Raw genomic sequence first — 17574 nt, 5'->3', positions numbered from 1 at the left:
AACACAGCAGAACACAATAGAACACAGCAGAACACAGCAGAACACAATAGAACACAGCAGAACACAATATAACACAGCAGAACACAATAGAACACAGCAGAACACAGCAGAACACAATAGAACACAGCAGAACACAATAGAACACAGCAGAACACAATAGAACACAGCAGAACATAGCAGAACACAGTAGAACTCAGGCATTGCAGTACATCCCTCATTCCTAACAAGCTACTCTTCTCTTTACAATTTACAGTTTCCCATCTGGCAGACGCTTTTATCCAAAGCGACGTACACATGAGATTTTAATACAACACAAGCAGGGATCTAGTCAGAGAGAACGAGAGTAAGAGCCATGAAGATCAGATCTGGTCCGACAGGACAGAGGAGCTACGAGGCAGAGAGGCAGATAAAGAGGTTTTTTATTTTTTTTTTAAATAGATTACACAGTCCATCAGGTGAGAAGGTGTTCACTAAAGAGCTGGGTCTTTAGCCTTTTCTTAAAGATTGAGAGGGACTCCGCGGATCGAATGGAGTTTGGTAACTCGTTCCACCACCGAGGAACCACAGAAGAAGAGTCTGGATAGAGACTTAGGGCCTTGTTGTGGCGGCAGCACCGGGCGGCGCTCCTCGGCAGAGCGTAGCGAGCGGGAGGGAGCGTAGACCTGAATGAGGGAGTTCAGGTCGGTCGGAGCCGTTTTGGTTGCCGCTTTGTAGGCGAGCATCAAGGACTTGAACTTGATGCGGGCAGCGACTGGGAGCCAGTGGAGGGATATGAGGGATATGGATAGCGGAGTGACGTGCTGTTTTGGGCCGGTTGAAGACCAGACGCGCCGCCGCGTTCTGGATCATCTGCAGAGGTTTGAGCGTACATGCCGGGAGCGCTGCCAGTAAGGAGTTGCAGTAGTCAAGGCATGATATTACAAGAGCCTGTACCAGGAGTTGTGCTGCATGTTCAGACAGGTAGGGTCTGATCTTCCTGATGTTGTACAGGGCAAATCCACATGACCGAGCAACAGAAGCCACATGCTCCTTAAAGGTTAGTTGGTCATCAGTCATGACACCCAAGCTTCTGGCAGACTTTGTGGGAATGAGCTGAGCTGATTCGAGCTGGATACTGATCTGTTGTTGTACAGAGGGACCGGCTGGGATGACAAGGAGCTCAGTCTCTGACAGGTTAAGCTGAAGGTGGCGTTCCTTCATCCATGCCGAGATATTGGCGAGGCATGCCGATATCCGTGCCGAGACACAGTAGAACACAGCAGAACACAGTAGAACACAGCAGAACACAGCAGAACTCAGTAGAACACAGTAGAACACAGCAGAACACAGCAGAACACAGTAGAACACAGCAGAACACAGTAGAACTCAGTAGAGCACAGCAGAACACAGCAGAACACAGCAGAACTCAGTAGAACACAGCAGAACACAGCAGAACTCAGTAGAACACAGCAGAACACAGCAGAACACAGCAGAACTCAGTAGAACACAGCAGAACACAGCAGAACTCAGCAGAACACAGCAGAACACAGTAGAACACAGCAGAACACAGCAGAACTCAGTAGAACACAGCAGAACTCAGCAGAACTCAGTAGAGCACAGCAGAACACAGCAGAACACAGCAGAACTCAGTAGAACACAGCAGAACACAGCAGAACACAGTAGAACACAGCAGAACTCAGTAGAACTCAGCAGAACACAGCAGAACACAGTAGAACACAGCAGAACACAGCAGAACTCAGTAGAACACAGCAGAACTCAGCAGAACACAGTAGAACACAGCAGAACACAGCAGAACTCAGTAGAACACAGCAGAACACAGCAGAACTCAGTAGAACAAGTAGAACACAGCAGAACACAGCAGAACACAGCAGAACACAGCAGAACTCAGTAGAACACAGCAGAACACAGCAGAACTCAGTAGAACACAGCAGAACTCAGTAGAACACAGCAGAACACAGCAGAACTCAGTAGAACACAACAGAACTCAGTAGAACACAGCAGAACACAGCAGAACAACACAGCAGAACACAGTAGAACACAGCAGAACTCAGTAGAACACAGCAGAACACAGCAGAACTCAGTAGAACACAGCAGAACACAGCAGAACACAGCAGAACTCAGTAGAACTCAGCAGAACTCAGCAGAACACAGCAGAACACAGTAGAACACAGCAGAACTCAGTAGAACACAGCAGAACACAGCAGAACTCAGTAGAACAAGTAGAACACAGCAGAACACAGTAGAACACAGCAGAACTCAGTAAAACACAGCAGAACACAGCAGAACACAGTAGAACACAATAGAACTCAGGCACTGCAGTCCATCCCTCATTCCTAACAAGCTACTCTTCTCTTTAGGAGCGATGATGGAGTCAGACTCCGCCCCCATCCCAGATGGCCCCGCCCAGGAAGTGAAGAGGACAACGGAGCCAGGAGGTTAGCCAATCACTTATCTTATCTCTCAATCAGTCGATCATTCAAATACCTTATCTAATTGTAAATCAATTGATATATTACCCTAAATGTAAATCAATCAAGTATCCTACTTAGGTTTAAAGTTTACACTCCACATCTAGTCTATAGTTTAGACTCCTGATATAGTTTATAGTTTAGACTCCACATCTAGTCTATAGTTTAGACTCCACATCTAGTCTATAGTTTAGACTCCACATCTAGTCTATAGTTTAGACTCCAGTTATAGTTTATAGTTTAGACTCCTGATATAGTTTATAGTTTAGACTCCTGATATAGTTTATAGTTTAGACTCCTGATATAGTTTAGACTCCTGATATAATTTATAGTTTAGACTCCTGATATAGTTTATAGTTTAGACTCCAGATATAGTTTATAGTTTAGACTCCTGATATAGTTTAGACTCCAGATATAGTTTATAGTTTAGACTCCTGATATAGTTTAGACTCCTGATATAGTTTAGACTCCAGATATAGTTTATAGTTTAGACTCCTGATATAGTTTAGACTCCTGATAGGGTTTATAGTTTAGACTCCTGATATAGTTTAGACTCCTGATAGGGTTTATAGTTTAGACTCCTGATATAGTTTAGACTCCTGATATAGTTTATAGTTTAGACTCCTGATATAGTTTATAGTTTAGACTCCAGATATAGTTTATAGTTTAGACTCCTGATATAGTTTAGACTCCAGATATAGTTTATAGTTTAGACTGCTGATATAGTTTATAGTTTAGACTCCTGATATAGTTTATAGTTTAAACTCCTGATATAGTTTAGGCTCCAGATATAGTTTATAGTTTAGACTCCTGATATAGTTTAGACTCCTGATATAGTTTAGACTCCAGATATAGTTTATAGTTTAGACTCCTGATAGGGTTTATAGTTTAGACTCCTGATATAGTTTAGACTCCTGATAGGATTTATAGTTTAGACTCCTGATATAGTTTAGACTCCTGATATAGTTTATAGTTTAGACTCCAGATATAGTTTATAGTTTAGACTCCAGATATAGTTTAGACTCCTGATATAGTTTATAGTTTAGACTCCTGATATAGTTTAGACTCCTGATATAGTTTATAGTTTAGACTCCAGATATAGTTTATAGTTTAGACTCCTGATATAGTTTATAGTTTAGACTCCTGATATAGTTTATAGTTTAGACTCCTGATATAGTTTAGACTCCTGATATAGTTTAGACTCCTGATATAGTTTATAGTTTAGACTCCTGATATAGTTTAGACTCCTGATATAGTTTATAGTTTAGACTCCTGATATAGTTTATAGTTTAGACTCCTGATATAGTTTAGACTCCTGATATAGTTTATAGTTTAGACTCCTGATATAGTTTATAGTTTAGACTCCTGATATAGTTTATAGTTTAGACTCCTGATATAGTTTAGACTCCTGATATAGTTTAGACTCCTGATATAGTTTATAGTTTAGACTCCTGATATAGTTTAGACTCCTGATATAGTTTATAGTTTAGACTCCTGATATAGTTTATAGTTTAGACTCCTGATATAGTTTATAGTTTAGACTCCAGATATAGTTTAGACTCCTGATATAGTTTATAGTTTAGACTCCTGATATAGTTTATAGTTTAGACTCCTGATATAGTTTAGACTCCTGATATAGTTTAGACTCCTGATATAGTTTATAGTTTAGACTCCTGATATACCGTATTTCCTCTAATATTGGCCCGGGCCTTTATTTACCTCAACTGCACCTCAACCAGGCCTTTATTGGAAGCAGGCTTATATTAGAGACAGGCCTTTATTTCTAATTCCCTCTGTTTGATAAGTATATTTGCTCATATTTTAGTACGAAGCCTCCTTGTTTTCTGATCTGCTTCTGTTGGGGTTCGTTAGGTAGCTGTTTTTTTGTTACCGCAATGCATTACGATAATTACGGTAATCGACGACGGCACGCTCCAGAGACTTCCGCCGGCCGAGCCGTCTTGTGGCACTTGTACGTTACTACAAACTACAGTTACAAACAGGCACCAGGAGTTTACCAGTATCCACCGTTGTTTGCATGTAAGCTGAAGCTAACTGAAGCTAACTGAACCTGGGCGCCGATGTGTTCCCGGTGATCCGGCCGAGATTTCGGCGGGGGTCCGGGGCTTGGATCGGGAGGATCAATGCGGGCCGTGGGCGCGGTGGAGAGGCAGCGGCGGAGAGAGGAGACGGACACGGTCCAGCCATATACTGGTTTTGACCTAGTCTTGTTTCCCTTGTTTTCTCCCCCGGCCTGTATTTGAGACCGGCCTTTATTTGTTCGTGTCGACGACGGCCCCGGCCATTATCGGAGACCCGGCTTTTAATTGACTACAGGCCACTATTAGAGGAAATACGGTAGTTTATAGTTTAGACTCCTGATATAGTTTAGACTCCTGATATAGTTTATAGTTTAGACTCCTGATATAGTTTATAGTTTAGACTCCTGATATAGTTTATAGTTTAAGGGTTAGGGTCCTGATATAGAGGTGACACTACTTACTCATATAGTTTATAATGGAGACTAGTTGGACTGCTGATATAGAACTAGACAGAACTAGATACAGCTACATAGAGCTAGATATACAGTACGTAGATAGGACTAGATAGGACAGGATAGAATGAGATAGGACTAGTTTGCACTAGATAAGACTAGATACGACTAGATAGAACATACAACCGGTCAAAAAAGGCTGCATTATTAGACTCCAGGGATCTCATTCAGGAAACGTGAGCAGAACGAATTTGTGTGGAAAATTTGAGAGGGAAATTTACACACATTTATTAAACTTTTAGTAGTTCCAAATTGTTCTCAGGTCTGAATGAAATTTCCCCGACTCAGGTGTAAAGCGTGTGTAAACTGCACAGTTCGCTTTTTACGTCGTCTTTCACTTTTATTGATGAAACTAGATGTTAAATATGGTGCGTTGTATGCATGCTTACTTCTCAAATTACATAGCATAAAGAAAGCAATATAAAGAAACTAACATTAATTTAATTTGTAATTTGTTTCATCAACATACTCACAAATTTACAAACATTTCATGAATGACACCCTAGGAACGTACGTGTGTGTGTGTGTGTGTGTGATAATGAGTCTACACACAAACACACACACACACATATGTCCATCCAGTACATACCAGTCCAGTAGAATATAGTCCAGTACAGACCAGTCAAATGGAATGGGATGTTGTGAAGCGTTACCATGGCAACAACACCATTTTAAGTCAACGTTCCATGCACTGTGCATGTTTGTGTGGTGGCCATCTTTGTTGTCCTGTCAGAGATGTAGGAAGGGTGTGGCCTCCTCTACGGAGGCCACAGATACACCATACCATCACCATGGCAACAGCTGGTGTACAATCACCACCATACCGCCACGGTGACACCGTACAGCAGTATACTGTAAATCTGTTTCCATGGTGACACCGTACAGCAGTACACTGTAAAACTGTTTCCACGGTGACACCATACAGCAGTATACTGTAAATCTGTTTCCATGGTGACACCTCACCATGGAAATATACTGTAATGTTTCCATGGTGATTCAGTGTAGCAGTGAAATATACAACAGACTGATTTGAGTTTTAGGCTTTCTGGGCTTTTTAGATGTGAGACAGCCGCTGTAGCTGGTGTTATAACATGTAGAGATGGTACTATAACATGTAGAGATGGTACTATAACATGTAGATATTACTATAACATGTAGAGATGGTACTATAACATGTAGAGATGGTACTATAACATGTAGATATTACTATAGCATGTAGAGATGGTACTATAACATGTAGAGATGGTACTATAACATGTAGATATTACTATAGCATGTAGAGATGGTACTATAACATGTAGAGATGGTACTATAACATGTAGATATTACTATAACATTGAGAGATGGTACTATAGCATGTAGAGATGGTACTATAGCATGTAGAGATGGTACTATAACATGTAGAGATGGTACTATAACATGTAGATATTACTATAGCATGTAGAGATGGTACTATAACATGTAGAGATGGTACTATAACATGTAGATATTACTATAGCATGTAGAGATGGTACTATAACATGTAGAGATGGTACTATAACATGTAGATATTAATATAGCATGTAGAGATGGTACTATAACATGTAGATATTACTATAACATGTAGAGATGGTACTATAACATGTAGAGATGGTACTATAACATGTAGATATTACTATAGCATGTAGAGATGGTACTATAACATGTAGAGATGGTACTGTAACATGTAGAGATGGTACAGTAACGTGTAGAGATGGTACTGTAGCATGTAGAGATTATACTATAACATGTAGAGATGGTACTGTAACGTGTAGAGATGGTACTGTAGCATGTAGAAATGGTACTATAGCATGTAGATGTTACTATAGCGTGTAGAGATGGTACTGTAACATGTAGATATTACTATAGCATGTAGAGATGGTACTATAACATGTAGATATTACTATAGCATGTAGAGATGGTACTATAACATGTAGAGATGGTACTGTAACGTGTAGAGATGGTACAGTAGCATGTAGAGATTATACTATAACATGTAGAGATGGTACTGTAACGTGTAGAGATGGTACTGTAGCATGTAGAGATTATACTATAACATGTAGATATTACTATAGCGCGTAGAGATGGTACTATAACATGTAGATATTACTATAGCATGTAGAGATGGTACTATAACATGTAGAGATGGTACTGTAACGTGTAGAGATGGTACTATAGCATGTAGAGATGGTACTATAACATGTAGATATTACTATAGCGTGTAGAGATGGTACTGTAACATGTAGAGATGGTACTATAGCATGTAGAGATGGTACTGTAACGTGTAGAGATGGTACTATAGCATGTAGAGATGGTACTGTAACGTGTAGAGATGGTACTATAGCATGTAGAGATGGTACTATAGCATGTAGAGATGGTACTATAACATGTAGATATTACTATAGCATGTAGAGATGGTACTGTAACGTGTAGAGATGGTACTATAGCATGTAGAGATGGTACTGTAACGTGTAGAGATGGTACTATAGCATGTAGAGATGGTACTATAACATGTAGATATTACTATAGCGTGTAAAGATGGTACTATAACATGTAGATATTACTATAGCATGTAGAGATGGTACTATAACATGTAGATATTACTATAGCATGTAGAGATGGTACTGTAACGTGTAGAGATGGTACTGTAGCATGTAGAGATTATACTATAACATGTAGAGATGGTACTGTAACGTGTAGAGATGGTACTGTAGCATGTAGAGATTATACTATAACATGTAGATATTACTATAGCGCGTAGAGATGGTACTATAACATGTAGATATTACTATAGCATGTAGAGATGGTACTATAACATGTAGATATTACTATAGCATGTAGAGATGGTACTGTTACATGTAGAGATGGTACTATAGCATGTAGAGATGGTACTGTAACATGTAGAGATTATACTGTAATGTGTAGAGATGGTACTGTAGCATGTAGAGATTATACTATAACATGTAGATATTACTATATCGTGTAGAGATGGTACTGTAACATGTAGAGATGGTACTGTAACGTGTAGAGATGGTACTGTAGCATGTAGAGATTATACTATAACATGTAGATATTACTATAGCGCGTAGAGATGGTACTATAACATGTAGATATTACTATAGCATGTAGAGATGGTACTATAACATGTAGATATTACTATAGCATGTAGAGATGGTACTGTTACATGTAGAGATGGTACTATAGCATGTAGAGATGGTACTATAGCATGTAGAGATGGTACTGTAACATGTAGAGATTATACTGTAATGTGTAGAGATGGTACTGTAGCATGTAGAGATTATACTATAACATGTAGATATTACTATATCGTGTAGAGATGGTACTGTAACATGTAGAGATGGTACTGTAACATGTAGAGATGGTACTGTAACGTGTAGAGATGGTACTGTAGCATGTAGAGATTATACTATAACATGTAGATATTACTATATCATGTAGAGATGGTACTATAGCACGTAGAGATGGTACTGTAACATATAGAGATTATACTATAACATGTAGGTATTACTATAGCGTGTAGAGATGGTACTGTAACATGTAGAGATTATACTATAACATGTAGATGGCAGTATGTAGTAAACTGACTCTACCTCTAATGGATGTCAGCTGTGTGAATGCGGCCAGTTGGTATTTCTGTTTTCTGCCTGCAGTCAGTCAGTCTGCTGCTGTTTGATGTTGTGTTCCTCCGCTCTGTAGATGTTGTTCCTCCCTGTTTCTCCTCTCTCCTCCTCATCTCATCTCCTATCCTTTCCTCCTCTCCTCTTCTTTCCTGCTCTCATCTCCTTCCCTTCTCTCCTTTCCTCCTCTCCTCTCCTCTCCCCTCCTCTCCTAGACCTCAGTGCTCTGACTTTTCTGGATAAGCAGCTCAATGGAAACAGAGTAGAGGAGGAGGATGAGAGAGAGGAGAGAGGAGGAGGAGGATCACTGATGGGAATCAGTGCTGAGGAGCAGCCAATGAGGAGGCGTGAAGAGGAGCAAGGTGTGAGTGTCAGCTCCATGATGAAGAAAGAGGAGGAGAAAAGTTGGGAGGATAAGGGAGACATGGAAAAGAAAGAGGAGCATGATGAAAAGGTGGAGGTAGAGAAGTTCACAGCTCAGATAGAAGGGAGTTCTGAGGAGGAGAAACAAGAAGAGGAGGAGGAGAAAGAGGAGGAAGCTGAAGGTTCTCCAGGGCAGAGAGGAGAGACAGAGAAGGAGGAGGGTGAGGTTCCACCAGTAGAACCAGAAGAACCTGGGAGGAGTCCTGACTCCCTACCAGTCGACCCAGGGACTCCTCCCTCCCCCTCCACACCTCCTCCACCGCAGCAGGAGCAGGGACGAGCTGAGGTAGAGGAGGCAGAGAAGTCAGTCAGAGAAGAGAAACAAATGGAGGAGGAGAAAGAGGTGATGGAGGAGGAGGAAGAGAAAGAGGAGGCGATGGAGGAAAAGAAAGAGAAGGTGATGGAGGAAAAGAAAGAGAAGGTGATGGAAAAAGAAGAGAAAGAGGAGGTGATGGAGGAGGAGAAAGAGAAAGGCGAGGTGATGGAGGAGGAGGAAGAGAAAGAGGAGGTGATGGAGGAGGAGAAAGAGAAAGGCGAGGTGATGGAGGAGGAGGAAGAGAAAGAGGAGGTGATGGAGGAAGAGAAAGAGAAGGTGATGGAGAAAGAAGAGAAAGAGGAGGTGAAGGAGGAGAAAGAGAAAGAGGAGGTGAAGGAGGAGGGAGAGAAAGAGAAGGTGATGGAGAAAGAAGAGAAAGAGGAGGTGATGGAGGAGGAGAAAGAGAAGGTGATGGAGGAAGAGGAGGTGATGGAGGAGGAGAAAGAGAAGGTGATGGAGAAAGAAGAGAAAGAGGAGGTGAAGGAGGAGGAAGAGAAAGATAAGGTGAACGAGGAGAAAGAGAAAGAGGAGAAAGAGGAGGTGCAGATGGTGAAGGAGCAGCAGGGGAGGTCAGCTGAGGAAGAGGAGGAGGAGGAAGAGCCCAAAGAGCTCTCACTGCAGCACCCACTGGAGATCCTGGCACATGAAACAAGCGCTCCCACTAGCATAGCACCTCCTGCTCCTAAACACCAGGATGTCCCAGCTGGTAAAACAAGCACTCCTCTTCCCAAAGACTCACTAGCCAATGGTGCCATTAGGAAAGAAAAGAGAGGCTTGATTTCTACTGCAGCTCCTCCCTACAAGACCTCTGCCGCTAAACCCTACGAAGAACCTCCCAAAGGTACTGCCTCAGTAAAGAAATCAAGTGCCCCCATTCCCAAAGAAGCTACCCCAGCTAAGAAAACAAGCGCTCCTATATGTAAAGAGGCTGCCCAGGCTAGGAAGACAAGAGCTTCTAGTCCCAAAGAGGCACTTCCAAGCAGAAAATCAAGCGCTCCCATGTCTAAAGAGGCTGGCCCAGCCAGGAAAACACTAGCTCCTAAAGGTCTGTCCTCTCTTCTGCTTCTTCAACTCCTTTCCTTCCCTCCTTCCTCCCTCTCACCCCCCCCCCCCCCAAGCTAAAGGTGAAACATCAACAAACCCAACAAACCCAAACAAACCCAATGTTATTATAACCAGTGCTGTTATTATAACATACCAGTACTCTGCTACTCCGGTCCTGATTGGCTGTACCACCTTGGCTCTGACCTCTCACCTCCTGCACTGTGACCTCTGACCTCTGGTTGTATTTCCTGTTTCCCCCATTGCATGAGGCATGTTGATGTTGTTTATTGTTATGGTGATGATGTCACTGTCACTTTGTCACTCTGTCACTCTGTCACTTTGCTCTACAGTCCTACACACACACACACACACACACACACACACACACACACACACACACACATTAGCGTGCACTCTACTATTGTAGACAGACAGACACACAGACAGACACGCAGATACACAGGCAGGCAGACAGACAGACAGACACAGACAGACAGACAGACAGACAGACAGACAGACAGACAGACAGACAGACACACATACAGACACGCAGATAGACAGGCAGACAGACAGACAGACAGACAGACAGACAGAGCAGGACGCAGGGGTGTAGAGAGGGAGGGGCAGGTCGATGTTCTGTCCTGTAGGAGAGACCAGGGTCTGAAATCTGATGCAGCAGAGATGGAAGACATGAGAGAGTTTTGGTTGGTTGAACAGCAGACGGCTGCAGCGTTCTGATTGGCTGTAAAGGTCTGATGGCAGAGGGTCGCCCGACCAGAAGAGGCTGCAGGAGTCCAGGAGGGAGAGGACCAGAACCTGGACCAGGTGGAGGAGACACAGTGGAGTTGTCATGGTGATGGAGGATCAGTCAGAGGGTCTTCAGTCAGAGAGGAGACACAGTGCAGTTGTCATGGTGATGGAGGATCAGTCAGAGGGTCTTCAGCCAGAGAGGAGACACAGTGCAGTTGTCATGGTGATGGAGGATCAGTCAGAGGGTCTTCAGCCAGAGAGGAGACACAGTGCAGTTGTCATGGTGATGGAGGATCAGTCAGAGGGTCTTCAGTCAGAGAGGAGACACAGTGCAGTTGTCATGGTGATGGAGGATCAGTCAGAGGGTCTTCAGTCAGAGAGGAGACATAGTGCAGTTGTCATGGTGATGGAGGATCAGTCAGAGGGTCTTCAGCCAGAGAGGAGACACAGTGCAGTTGTCATGGTGATGGAGGATCAGTCAGAGGGTCTTCAGTCAGAGAGGAGACACAGTGCAGTTGTCATGGTGATGGAGGATCAGTCAGAGGGTCTTCAGTCAGAGAGGAGACACAGTGCAGTTGTCATGGTGATGGAGGATCAGTCAGAGGGTCTTCAGTCAGAGAGGAGACATAGTGCAGTTGTCATGGTGATGGAGGATCAGTCAGAGGGTCTTCAGTCAGAGAGGAGACATAGTGCAGTTGTCATGGTGATGGAAGATCAGTCAGAGGGTCTTCAGTCAGAGAGGAGACACAGTGCAGTTGTCATGGTGATGGAGGTCTGTGTGAGGACAGGCTGTCCTCTTTCAGGGAGAAACAGCAGCTCGGTCTGTCAGGATGGAGCTGGAGGTGGAGAACAGACATCAGAGCTCTGAGGAGACGCTCCATCAGTTTGTTTCTGAGGAAGGAGAGGGAGAGCTGAGTGTGTCAGCAGAGCAGAGAGAGAAGACATGAGAGGAGATCACATGACCGAGGAGTTTAGTGTACAGAGAGAACAGCAGGGACCCCAGGACTGAACCGGAGCATGGTCTGGACAGATCCTCTCCATGAGACCTGGTGTGAGCGGTTAGACAGATAGAATGAGAACCAGGAGTCTGCAGATCCTGTAATGCCAAGTTCAGAGAGGATGGAGAGAAGGATTTGGTGTCAACTGTATGAAAAGCAGCAGAGAAGTGAAGGAGGACCAGGACAGAGGAGAGGGATGAAGCCTGGCAGAGAGAGACTCCTGACAGCAAGGAGAGCAGTCTGGTGTGAAGCGATTTAAAACCAGACGGGGCGGTTTGAGGAGGCAGGAGAACGTGGAAAACAGTTCACTGGGGTTGGAGGAGGGTGGGTAAATTTCGGCACCGTTTCCACTCAGCGGATCATCTTCTACCGAAATCTGACCTGACCGTCCAGAACTAGATCACTCCATCATGAACCGCCTTTCACCCCACAGCGGTCTGTGCTGCGGCAGAGTCTGTCAGAACTGAGTCTGTTTCCTCTCGACTCTGTGGAGACACAGACGGCTTCCTGGAGATATTCTGACAGACAGTTTGGACTCGTTGTTGCAGCAAGAGGCAGCGGAGCTCACTGCTTCAACTGACTGGAGACAAGACTGTCTGTGGGTCCAACAGCTACAGACAATACTGTCTGTGGGTCCAACAGCTACAGACAATACTGTCTGTGGGTCCAAGACTACAGGAGGAAGAGAGGAGTTATATAGAGGAACTAAATCTATGAAGTTATCCTTTGAGATTTTAATTTCATTAATTTTACCAGCAGTAACAGCCAGCTGTCTGAGCTGTCTAACAGTCCTGCAGCAGAACCGTCACATTGTTCCACTAAACTCCTCAGAGGTTTTGACCCCACTGTCTTAAACAACTGTTGATCTGTTTCCAAACAAACTTATTTATTTGAAAAATGTTGAGAAAGTTATATTCCCAAAAGTGTCTTTTTTTAATGTTAACATTTTAAAAAGTTCCAGTCTGGTTTTAAATCGCTTCACAGCACTGAGACGGTTCTTCTTCAACACGTTCTTCTGCTCATCAGTTTCACTCAACTGCCTACTTTCAGTCAGTCAGTCAGTCAGTCAGTCAGTCAGTAAACCAGTCAGTCAGTCAGTAAACCAGTAAACCAGTCAGTCAGTCAGTCAGTAAACAGTCAGTCAGTAAACCAGTCAGTCAGTCAGTAAACCAGTAAACCAGTCAGTCAGTCAGTCAGTAAACCAGTCAGTCAGTCAGTCAGTCAGTAAACAGTCAGTAAACCAGTGTCTTAACCAGTCCTCCTCTCCTCTTCTGTAGTAAAAGCAGAAGGAACAATGAAAGAGACATCAGAGGAAAGTGCCAAGGTAAAGTCAGCATCTACTGTATTCTGTTCTCCCTGTCTCTCTCTCTCTCTCTCTCTGTCTCTCTCTCTCTCTGTCTCTCTGTCTCTCTCTCTCTCTGTCTCTCTCTCTCTCTGTCTCTCTCTGTCTGTCTGTCTCTCTCTCTGTCTCTCTCTCTCTCTCTCCCTCTGTCGCTGTCTCTCTCTCTCTCTCTGTCTCTCTCTCTCTGTTTCTCTCTCTCTTTTGAAACTAGTCTGTGCTGAATCACACATTTGCTTTTGCACTCTACTGTGTGTGTGTGTGTGTGTGTGTGTGTGTGTGTGTGTGTGTGTGTAGCAGGCCTCCAGAACAGCAGGAGGCACCAGAGCAGCCAAGATGATCCAGGCCAAGAGTACAGGTACCAACAACAAGTCTAGCCAGTTTGATCCAGTTTGATCCAGTCTGAACCAGTCTGAACCAGTCTGATCCAGTCTGAACCAGTCTGAACCAGTCTGAACCAATCTGAATCAGTCTGATCCAGTCTGATCCAGTCTGATCCAGTCTGAACCAGTCTGATCCAGTCTGATTCAGTCTGACCAATCTGAATCAGTCTGAACCAGTCTGATCCAGTTTGATCCAGTCTGTCTGAACCAGTCTGAATCAGTCTGGTCCAGTCTGATCCAGTCTGACCAATCTGAATCAGTCTGATCCAGTCTGATCCAATCTGAACCAGTCTGAACCAATCTGATCCAGTCTGATCCAGTCTGAACCAAGATTCAGTCTGATTCAGTCTGACCAATCTGAATCAGTCTGAACCAGTCTGATCCAGTTTGATCCAGTCTGTCTGACCAATCTGAATCAGTCTGAACCAGTCTGATCCAGTTTGATTCAGTCTGTCTGAACCTCTGAATCAGTCTGATTCAGTCTGACCAATTTGAATCAGTCTGATCCAGTCTGACTAATCTGTACCAGTCTGAACCAGTCTGATCAGTCTGATCCAGTCTGACCAATCTGAATCAGTCTGAACCAGTCTGAACCAGTCTGATCAGTCTGATCCAGTCTGACCAACCTGAACCAAACTGAACCAGTCTGAACCAGTCTGATCCAGTTTGATTCAGTCTGTCTGAACCTCTGAACCAGTCTGAACCAGTCTGATCCAATCTGAACCAAACTGAACCAGTCTGATCAAACTGGTGAAGAAGGCTGGCTCTGTGCGACATGAACTGGACAGTCTGGAGGATGAATGACTGAACCAGTTAACCCAGTTTGAACCAGTCTGACCCAGACTAATTTACACCCAGACTAACCAAGGTCTGTCTCTCTGTCTGTCTGTCTGTCAGAGTCAGTAGACGGAGTCAGTAGTCCAGGAACTCGTTCTCCAGCCAGTCGCTCCTCCACTCCAAACAGAGAGATAAAAAAGGTCTGTCTGTCAACCTGTCTGTCTGCATGTCTGTCTGTCTATCAACCTGTCTGTCTGTCTGTCTGTCTTTCTCTACCTGTATCTCTGCCTGCCTACCTGTCAGTCAGTCAGTCAGTCAGTCAGTCAGTCAGTCTGTCTGTCTGTCTCTCTGTCTGTCTGTCTGTCTACCTGTCTCTCTAGTAGCGTTTCCATCAAGCCATTTTATGTGAATATTGAAGTTTCAAATGGGAATAAGCTGAATGGAAACAGCTGTTTTAAAAAATCCCCAAATATCGTCAAAATATTTTTACGTTCACTTGAGGAGAATTTGTCGGTCTGTGGAGGAACCGGCGGCTTGTCCAGTCTGCGATGTTCCTCTGGAGGAACCTGCGGCTTGTCCAGTCTGCGATGTTCCTCTGGAGAAACCGACGGCTTGTCCAGTCTGCGATGTTCCTCTGGAGGAACCGGCGGCTCGTCCAGTCTGCGATGTTCCTCTGGAGGAACCTGCGGCTCGTCCAGTCTGCGATGTTCCTCTGGAGGAACCTGCAGCTTGTCCAGTCTGCGGAGATGTTCCTCTGGAGGAACCTGCGGCTCGTCCAGTCTGCGATGTTCCTCTGGAGGAACCTGCAGCTTGTCCAGTCTGCGGAGATGTTCCTCTGGAGGAACCGGCAGCTTGTCCAGTCTGCGATGTTCCTCTGGAGGAACCTGCAGCTTGTCCAGTCTGCGGAGATGTTCCTCTGGAGGAACCTGCAGCTTGTCCAGTCTGCGGAGATGTTCCTCTGGAGGAACCGGCAGCTTGTCCAGTCTGCGGAGATGTTCCTCTGGAGGAACTGGCAGCTTGTCCAGTCTGCGATGTTCCTCTGGAGGAACCTGCAGCTTGTCCAGTCTGCGGAGATGTTCCTCTGGAGGAACCTGCAGCTTGTCCAGTCTGCGATGTTCCTCTGGAGGAACCTGCAGCTTGTCCAGTCTGCGGAGATGTTCCTCTGGAGGAACCTGCAGCTTGTCCAGTCTGCGGAGATGTTCCTCTGGAGGAACCTGCAGCTTGTCCAGTCTGCGATGTTCCTCTGGAGGAACCGGCAGCTTGTCCAGTCTGCGGAGATGTTCCTCTGGAGGAACCTGCAGCTTGTCCAGTCTGCGATGTTCCTCTGGAGGAACTGGCAGCTTGTCCAGTCTGCGATGTTCCTCTGGAGGAACCTGCAGCTTGTCCAGTCTGCGGAGATGTTCCTCTGGAGGAACCTGCAGCTTGTCCAGTCTGCGATGTTCCTCTGGAGGAACCGGCAGCTTGTCCAGTCTGCGGAGATGTTCCTCTGGAGGAACCGGCAGCTTGTCCAGTCTGCGGAGATGTTCCTCTGGAGGAACCTGCAGCTTGTCCAGTCTGCGATGTTCATCTGGAGGAACCGGCAGCTTGTCCAGTCTGCGATGTTCCTCTGGAGGAACCTGCAGCTTGTCCAGTCTGCGATGTTCCTCTGGAGGAACCGGCGGCCCGACCAGCCCGATGGTCCGGCAGCAGATCAGATGTTGATCTGGATCCTGCAGAGGCTCAGTCAGTAAAAAGCCTCCCAGAGCTGTTTAATTTTAAGATTGTCGACTTTTCAATAGTTAGAATTTGCGCAAAACCTCAATGGAAACATAGCTACTGTCTGTCTGTCTGTCTCTCTCTCTGTCTGCCTCTCTCTCTGTCTGTCTCTCTCTCTGTCTGCCTCTCTCTCTGTCTCTCTCTCTGTCTCTCTCTCTCTACCTGTCTGTCTGTAACTGTAGTTCTGTATTGTGCTGTAGGTGGCGGTGGTTCGAACCCCCCCCAGGTCTCCTGTCTCTATGCGGGGGCGGACCTCCCCCCTCCCCTCCCACCCCATGCCCGACCTGAGCAGTGTCAGGTCAAAGGTTGGCTCCACCCACAACATCAAACATACACCTGGAGGAGGGAAGGTAGGACACACACATATACACACACACACACACACACACACACACACACAGTGATGTCAGTGTTTTTTTGTGTGATTTTGAGTGATTTTTGTGAGGAGAAAAAAAAGCAGATTGCGTGAAGCGCACCTTGTTTCCATGACAACAGATCACTCGTCTCCTGTTGCTCTGTTGTACCTGATCCACCGCTGAGGTTGCTACTACAGGCTGCACCTGATCATTTAATGATATTCCCAAAACGTATTCACTAACAAGAACGACCGCTTTCTCCACTGGAACTTTCTCCATCTTTGTTGTTATGGAAACGGCCAGGCTCCTACGAAGCATGACACTCAGCCTCTCCTTCACTGTGATTGGTCGGCTGTGAGCCGACCAATCACAGGAGCCGACACCCCTTCAGGAGCCGACGCCCCTTCTGGAGCCGACGCCTTCAGGAGCCGACGCCTTCTGGAGCCAACGCCCCTTCAGGAGCCGATGCCTTCTGGAGCCGACGCCCCCAGGAGCCAACGCCTTCGGGAGCCGACGCCCCTTCTGGAGCCAACGCCTTCTGGAGCCAACGCCCCTTCTGGAGCCAACGCCTTCTGGAGCCGACGCCCCTTCTGGAGCCAACGCCTTCTGGAGCCAACGCCTTCTGGAGCCAACGCCCCTTCTGGAGCCGACGCCTTCAGGAGCCGACGCCTTCAGGAGCCGACGCCCCTTCTGGAGCCAACGCCTTAGGGAGCCGACGCCCCTTCTGGAGCCAATGCCTTAGGGAGCCGACGCCC

The sequence above is a fragment of the Centroberyx gerrardi genome, chromosome 7, assembly GCF_048128805.1.
Source record: "Centroberyx gerrardi isolate f3 chromosome 7, fCenGer3.hap1.cur.20231027, whole genome shotgun sequence".
In the NCBI taxonomy this organism is placed as follows: Eukaryota; Metazoa; Chordata; class Actinopteri; order Beryciformes; family Berycidae; genus Centroberyx; species Centroberyx gerrardi.
The sequence above is the reverse complement of the archived record's forward strand: the minus strand, read 5'-3'. Positions refer to the sequence as shown.